The sequence below is a fragment of the Eriocheir sinensis genome, chromosome 69 (assembly GCF_024679095.1).
Source record: "Eriocheir sinensis breed Jianghai 21 chromosome 69, ASM2467909v1, whole genome shotgun sequence".
NCBI lineage: Eukaryota > Metazoa > Arthropoda > Malacostraca > Decapoda > Varunidae > Eriocheir > Eriocheir sinensis.
Window position 1 is genome coordinate 3,116,440 of NC_066577.1, and position 9,021 is coordinate 3,125,460.

The following is a 9,021-nucleotide window of genomic DNA, read 5'->3' on the forward strand; positions in this document are numbered from 1 at the left end:
TTTTGGCTCCAAGTGACGTCATCCCGCTGCTCCGCCCCAAAACCGCCTCCTGCGCGTACCGCTCCCAGTTTTGAAGCAGAGTGACTTGACTTGGTATATATATAAACTTAGGTCCGGGGCTCTTGTTACGAGCGTTTTTCAGGGCCAGAGATCGAGGTGCTAAGTTGGGTTGTCACGAGTGTTTGTTCCGTTCATGGCGCTGAAGCTTTGTAAAACTTCCGCCAGGCTAAGAAAACCGCCCATGGGAACCCCGACAACTTCTGCGAGAGCCTTTTGAAATATGTGGACTAAGGTCGATATTTTTAGACGCTCCCTTCTCTTGCATCCATCATTTCTAAAAGCAAAATAAGAGGTCAAACGCGTCTCCATGGGTGTTTCTTTACGTTCACGGTACAGAGGAAGGGTCAGACTACCACCAGGGTCATAAAAAACTACCCCTGGAAATGCCCGCAAATCCCACGAAAGCCTTGTTAAATGTATGTACTTGGGCGCCGGAATGAATATGACCCTAAGGCTTGGAAGAGTTTGATAATATAGACCTTTATTATTTCTTTTTTCTTCAGGGTTATGTTAGTGGCCGTTGAGTGTGTGTGTGTGTGTGCGTGTGGGGGGGGGATTGAATGTGTGTGTGTTGGCTCGCTAGCTCTGCGTTGATGTGTAGTACCGTGTTTGTTAGTGTTTTTTTATACATATATTTTGAAGTACACTGAAATGTTTTGTTAGGAACGAAAATTATGTGGACTTGTATAAATATTTACTTTCTTAGATTTGTGTCGATTTTTCTTTTTTTCATTTCTCGGTAAGACGTATTTTTGATTGACAGTTCATTGTTGCAAGTAAACAGAAAAGGAGAAGGGAGGAGCATGCCATCCCAACCCCCAGGCAGTACAGAGTGTGATTATACAACTAAGGATACATGCGTAAGTAGCACCAGGAAACTAAAAAGATACAATGGTAGGGGACAAGTGCTAAAAAAATAAAGGCCTTGATTTAGTTAAGGAAGCAGACATAAGGGACTGGACATATGAACTACAATCTAGGGGCAAATGCAGGATACTCACTTATCACAGCTGAAAGAACATTATTGTTAATGAACCAGCCCACCAGCTCAGGCAGGTCCCAGTGGCCCTGTGGGCGGTAGGCACTAACAGCCATAGCTGGGCACGATAACAGAAAACCTTATTCCCGATAACCGATAACTGATAATGGGAAACCTTATCGGCGATAACCGATATTCGTTAACTGGAAACACAAATATAGGCGATAACCGATAACCGATAACCGATACCCGATATTAATCCACAATTCCGATAGCGATAAGTCCGATAGGCGAAAATGATACTATATTATTTCCAATAAAAAAACATAGATGAATTCAAATTTTCATTACTTGTATTTTAGAAAACTTACAAAACCTGAAAACCACAAGTTGACACGTACCTATGGACGGTAATACTAGAAACGCCTGAACCGTGTTGTGTTATTTGGCGTCCCCACCGTCAAATGTTGGCGCTTTTGTTTACAAACACTGGTCTCTAGTGAACTGTGCATGCTCAGACCAGCAAGCGTAGACCTGTACAGTCTCACAAAGCTTTTTAACCGTAATTAAGAGTTGCTGGAAGGCTGAATCAGACATACAGTACCACTTCCACCATCCCCGCTGTTTCTAGAACGACACTCTGTGCGAGTTGTATTTATATGTACAGAGTGCCGTTTTAGAAACAGCGAGGATGGTGGTACTGTATGTCTTAATGTGTTAAAAAGCTTTGTGAGACTCTACAGGGCTACACTTACTGGTCTGAACATGCGTAGTTCACGAGAAACCAGTATTTGTAAACAAAAGCGCCAACATTTGACGATGGGACACCAAATAACACAACACCGGGTGCCTTCAATACCATGGGATGCTCACAAACGAATATGGAATATCAAATTTGAGGCAGTGAATAATAATTTTGGGGGCCAAAGTTAAATGATTTTTCTTTTTGATATATTGATTTTTGAGTCTTACATAAAAAAAAATAACCTAGTGTTTTAATGGTGATGATCAAAGTATGAAATATCTTCACCGAAGATATTTCATACCCCGAAGTTTTTTCATACAACACCGGGCGCCCGGGCCACGTGTAGGGAGGAGACAACGTTTTTTTTCTGAGTCGGAAAAAAGTAGCGATTATCGCCAGTTTGGTTACAAAAGTAACGAAGATACCGATATATATTTAAATAAGTAGCGGATGGCCGATAACCCGATTTTGTTATCAGCGATAAAGTATCGCGATAACTTATCGCGATAACGCCCAGCTATGGTAATAGCAGAACTGAAGTTTATCTTTTTTGACGAAGTTCATTGGATTCTACTTATGGGAATTTAGATAGTGTGGATTTAAATACATGATTGAGTTGTTTCTGTAATTCTTATAATTTTTTTTCTTTGGCAAGGCGAACTTCAAGGCGTCATTTTTATTTTTATTTCTCAGAAGTTGCTTGGATTTTCATGGACTGTTTTGTGATCATGCTGGTGATATTTTTACCTGACTTCTGCATCTTGAACGGGAAAATCACCCATGAAAGTCCGATTGATCTTCTCTGTGGACTTGAAAAACAGTCATAATGGGAGCCCGATAAGAATACGGCCCCTTTAGTGAAACCAGATTGGCGAGTCCGTTTTGGCGTTGGCTCCCGCTGGTCCTTTCCTTCCCTCTGCTCTGCACACAGTCCCAACACCTGTCTCTTCCTCTCATATGTTACCTATAGCTTTGTTGCTTTCCCAAATAATTTACAGAATTAAGAAAGAGAAATGTGTAACATAACTTGGTAATAACATTACTGTGACTGCTGATAATAACCGTGAAGGGGGGGGGGGCTGATATATAATATGGGCGCCATACCATACCATATTATATATATATATATCTTTTTCAGGGTAGGATCTGTTACTGGATTTGAATTCACCGAATCTATCTGGCGCTGCTTGACGCGCATTTTTTTTCTTTACAAATACAAATACGATAATGTTCGCAATTTCTTTTATTTGTTTTGTATGTTTATTATTTCTTTTATTATTATTATTATTATTATTATTATTATTATTATTATTATTATTATTATTATTATTATTATTATTATTATTATTATTATTATTATTATTATTATTATTATTAATAGTAGTAGTAGTAGTAGTAGTAGTAGTAGGTAATAGTAATTGTAGTAGTAGTAGTAGTAGTATTGTTATTATTATTATCATTATGATTAATAGGCCAGTAGTAGTGTTCACAGGAATGATACTTCCCCCCCCAGATCTCAGTGAATCTTTGAAAGGGCGCAATTTATGTCCTAAGGGGGGGCCTCAAACCATCGTATATGAACCGCAAACAGAAGATTAATTTGCAGCTATAATATACCATACAAGGACACTAAGAAACAACTTCTATATCAAACAGTATAGTCTGATCATACGCGAACGATCTATAGCCTTTCAGATACTCATATTTCATCTCATTCAGGTATATAAAGTGACATACGACTCTGCAAGTGTCTATACATTAGGAATTTTGATGTGTTGCATGTATCAATAACATGGGTTGCCTAATATTCGAAATAGCCTAGCTTCGCCTTCAACAGTTATTATTTACTATTTCATGTGTTTTTTTCCATTAATCGTTATTTTATTTTTTTTACAACAAAGGAGGCAGTTCAAGGGCACACAAAAAAGAAAACAATAATAAAAAAGCCTGCTACTCGCTGCTCCTAAAAAGAAACAAAAGAGGTGGAAAGCAAGATCAAATACGGAGGAGAGGTGTCCTGATACCCTCCTCTTGAAAGAGTTAAGTCGTAGGCAGGATGAAATAAAGATGAAGGAATATTTTTACAGAGTTTACCAGCGTGAGGATGAAAGAGTGAAGATGCTGGTTAACTCTTGCATAAGGGTTTGGACAGTATAGGGATGAGCATGAGTAGAAAGTCGAGTGCAGCGGGGGCCGGAGGGGGGAGGCATGCAGTTAGCAAGTTCAGAAGAGCAGTCAGCGTGGAAATATCGATAGAAGATAGAAAGAGAGGCAACATTGCGGCGGAATTTAAGAGGTAGAAGACTATCAGTATGAGGAGGAGAGCTGATGAGACGAAGAGCCTTAGCCTCCACTCTGTCCAGAAGAGCTGTGTGAGGGAGCCCCCCACACATGAGATGCATACTCCATACGAGGGCGGACAAGGACCCTGTATATGGACAGCAACTGTGCAGGGGAGAAGAACTGGCGGAGACGGTACAGAACGCCCAGCCTCGAGGAAGCTGATTTAGTAAGAGATGAGATATGAAGTTTCCAGTTGAGATTTTGAGTTAAGGATAGACCGAGGATGTTTAGTGTTGAGGAAGGTGATAGCTGGGTGTTGTCAAAGAATAGGGATAGTTGTTTGGAAGATTGTGTCGAGTGGATAGGTGGAGAAACTGTGTTTTTGAGGCGTTGAAGGACACCAGGTTCTTCTTGCCCCAATCGGAAATAATAGTAAGGTCTGAGGCTAAGCGTTCTGCAGCCTCCAGCCTTGAGTCGTTAAGTTCCTGCAGGGTGGGTCTTCTATTAAAAGAAGTTGAGTAATGCAGAGTGGAATCATCGGCGTAGGAATGGATAGGACAGTTCGTTTTGGAAAGAAGATCATCAATGAACAACAGAAAAAGAGTGGGAGATAGGACAGAACCCTGTGGGACACCACTGTTAATAGATTTAGGGGAAGAACAGTGACCCTCTACCACGGCAGAAATAGAACGGTCAGAAAGGAAACTGGAGATAAAGGTACAGAGAGAAGGATAGAAACCGTAGGAGGGTAGTTTGGAAAGCAAAGATTTGTGCCAGACCCTATCAAAAGCTTTTGATATGTCCAGCGCAATAGCAAAAGTTTCACCGAAACGGCTAAGAGAGGATGACCAAGAGTCAGTTAAGAAGGCTAGGAGATCACCAGTAGAACGCCCCTTGCGGAACCCATACTGGCGATCAGATAGAAGGTCAGAAGTGGAAAGGTGCTTTTGAATCTTCCGGTTAAGGATTGATTCAAAAGCTTTAGATAGACATGAAAGTAAAGCTATAGGACGGTAGTTTGAGGGATTGGAGCGGTCACCCTTCTTAAGCACAGGCTGTATAAAGGCATACTTCCAGCAAGAAGGAAAGGTAGATGTTGACAGGCAGAGGCGAAAGAGTTTGACCAGGCAGGGTGACAGCACGGAGGCACAGTTTTTAAGGACAATAGGAGGCACTCCATCAGGTCCATAAGCCTTCTGAGGATTGAGGCCAGAGAGGGCATAGAAAACATCATTTTGAAGAATCTTTATAACAGGTATAAAGGAGTCAGAGGGGGGATGAGTAGGAGGAATATGCCCAGAATCGTCCAGAGTGGAGTTTTTAGAAAAAGTTTGAGAGAAGAGTTCAGCCTTAGAGATAGATGAGACGGCAGTGTTGCCGTCAGGACTGAGGAGTGGAGGGAAAGATGAAGAAGTGAAGTTGGAGGAGATGTTTTTGGCTAGATGCCAGAAGTCACGGGAAGAGTTAGAGAAAGCAAGGTTTAGGCATTTTCTATTAATGAAAGAGTTTTTGGGTAGTCGGAGAATAGATTTGGCACGATTTCGGGCAGAAATGTAAATAATAAGATACCCTTTATTTGCATTTGCAGAGCCAGATGTCTTAACTGAAATGAGCTATCAATCAAAGAATTTGAAAAACCAAAGATCATTCGAGAATTTGAGCTACGAAGGTTCCCGCCTGCTGGCTGGTGCCTCTGTGCTTTGACGGCGCTTGCTGTTGTTGTAAACAAGACAAACATACTCGCTGCAACTATAATATAACTTTCCAATTAAGGAAAATATTTTCTCAGGTTGTTTTAACTCAACCACAACTATTTGCCACGCCAAATTTGGAAAATATACATAATTTTCCTCGAAGGTAAAAGGGAAGATGCGGTTAGACCTTGCCTTCCCTTCGTCTCTCCCGCAGACCTTGGTTCCAAAAATGCTAGCTGTCATTCTAGGTACGCATCGTCCTTCCCTCTTGGTACGGGTCCAAGTGTGAGGTCAAGGTCCAGGTGCGAGTCTTAATTACCGCGGTTGCCGTCCAGCCACCTGGACGCACACTGAACGACTGCCGGTAGCCGTTCGATCGCATGCATGACCAAGTGCTCGGGAAGCGGTTGGCGTGAATCGCAGCATTTTGGGGTCCCGGGTGGTGGTTGACAGGTCGTACGTAAAGTCAACCGTTTTTCATTTTCTTAATTCTGTGGAATCTATGAACTCGAGCCTTAATATAGAAATAAATATGCACAGAATATATCAGGGTGCGTGCACAGAGAACATTGCTTTTCTCGCGCGAGCATCACCTACCAGCGCCAGAAGCCAGCGCGAGTCCGAACAGGTCGATCGGCTTTGGTTACTGGCCCGAGAAAACCAGCGTTCTCTGTGCATGCACCCTAAAGTTTTCTTATAAGCAGAAAGCGGACGAGAGAGAGAGAGAGAGAGAGAGAGAGAGAGAGAGAGAGAGAGAGAGAGAGAGAGAGAGAGAGAGAGAGAGAGAGAGTAAAGGCGAGGCCTGTATACACTTCGCATCTAGGCTATAATCCAATAATTGGAGACAGATGTGGCAGAGTGGTAGGGAGGGAGACCCCGGTAGCCAACGGCAAACCGATTTGGCAAAACTGGTTTTACTATATATATAGTTTGACGAAGTTTCTGCTCTACTCACAGGAGCGTCCTTATAACCGATTTTTTTACCTTTAGAAATCATTGGTGTAACAGAAGAAAGCTTTTAAGAATACCGACCTGAAGTCCATAGTATCAAGTATTTGGGCGCCCATGCCCACATGTCTGACAAGGCTTTCGTAGGCGTTTGAGGCATTTCCAGGGGTAGTTTAATGACCCTGGTGGTAGTTTGACCCTTCTACCATGAACATGAAAAGACACACAAGACAACCCGATTAATCCCATGTTCGGAACTTGGAAATGTGAGGCGGAAGCGTCTAAAAATACCGACCTTTACCTTCAAGGGTCATTTTGGGGATCATTTACGGGTTACACATCCCCAAGGGCAAGGGGTGACCCGCTCGGGTCGATACGGTGCTTGTTGGGCCTTAGATCCTGGCATGTTGCAAGTAAGCATTGGTAGGGAAGGGGACAAATTACTGCCTTCCTGCTGCCCATTCTCCTTCCCAACAAGCACGCCTGCACGCTCACGCGCACTCATCATGACACGCTGTTTCTATTCTTCGCCTTAGCGCATTACCGGAAGGGCCTGCTCGAAGCTGTGTTTACCGAGTCATTTAGCGCTCAACCCTTCCTTCCTTCCTTCCGCCCCTCTCTGTATATATGTACTGAGTCATTTAACGCTTTCCCCTTCCTTCCTGCCTTCCGTTCCCCTCTTTGCATACAATAGTCTATTTTATTTAGGCTGATGCCGAAGCCCCTCCTACGTAGGTGGAGTCTCACTCGTGAAGGCGTACTTGACCGTCAATACCTATAATTCAAGTTTATTTTGATTTATAAAGTAATTTATGGTGTGGAACTTTATCAAACGATATTGTTGCTGTGCTCTTTCTTGTTGTTCTTTGAGTTCTTGGAGTGTTCCTTCTTGTTGTTGCTGTGCTCTTTCTTGTTGTTGCTGTGCTCTTTCTTGTTGTTGGCTGTGCTCTTTCTTGTTGTTCTTTGAGTTATTTATGTGCTCTTTCTTGTTTCTCCCCCTGTAGTCTCAAGGCCTCCAAGAGTTCAGTCAACACGTCGTCCCTCTGGGCAGCTTGGGAACGAGTCTCCATGGCGAAAAAAAAATGCCTACACTCCTGACGCCAAATGTTATGCCGGACGTGTTACTTGGGTTCCGTGTCGCCGTCAGGAGACTCAGTGGGAGGGAGATTATGTAACACACCTTGCACAACTCCTGTAGTCTAATATTCCTCCTTAGTACAATTCACTCTGACTCTTCACTGACTACTAGCTGACTATGACTTACTATGACTGTGACTGACTCCTCTCGCCCTCTTCTCATATATATATATATATATATATATATATATATATATATATATATATATATATATATATATATATATATATATATATATATATATATATATATATATATATATACCGAGCAGTACAGTCTAGAACGTTACAGTATGTTCGGTCATACAAGAATGAACATGTAGCAAAAATCTGGGTGAGTTGGCAACACTTCGATCCCGCCTGGCGCCTGACCGTGCCCCGCGGGGCGCGGGCGGAGCCTTGCTCCCCGCCCCTTGCTCGCTCCTTCCGGAGTCTTCCAGAAGCCCATAGACCCCGGGGGAAGCTTCCAGCACAATAATATGCATATTTGTCTTCTAACAAAATTGCTCGTTTTACAATTGACATCTTGTGTCCATTACAGCTAAAATGGATGCTTTTGTGATAAGGACGAAGAGAGCCACAGTTTCATCTGATGAGGCTGTTGCTTCTGCGATAGTGTCTGCAACTGAGTCTCCCTCTTCTCAGCAGCATTCTTTCTCTTCAAATCAGCTGTTGGCTACCTCTGATTCTAGTGGAATAGCTCAATCTCAGGCACCGTCCGATCTTGGTGACCAAAGTCCTGCTCAATCTCAAGTAGTGAACCCACCGAAGACTATGTTTGGAAAACAAAGTCGTTCGTTCCAAACCAAATTAATGGTACTCTGACTTGTCTTGGCTTGAATATTCTGTGGAGAAAGATTCGTGCTCTGCTTTCCTTGTCGATAGTATCTTTCTGGTAATGATCGAAATAAGGTATTCACAACAGGTTTAAAAAACGGGAAAAGCGCAACAGACAAAGAAAAAGGGTTTTCCAAACACTGCATCAAAGTCCCATATGCTTGCTGTGGTTTCGTGGGAAAATCGTAAAAAGTTTGAGAAAGAAGGCAATGCACCTGAATCTCTCTGTGGTACCTAAGTAAAAAATAACCGGAACTATATATCTCCAGAGTTTTTGAAATCATAAAACTTCTCACAACAAATGAATTGCCATTCAGAGGGAGAGAAGAGGTCATTGG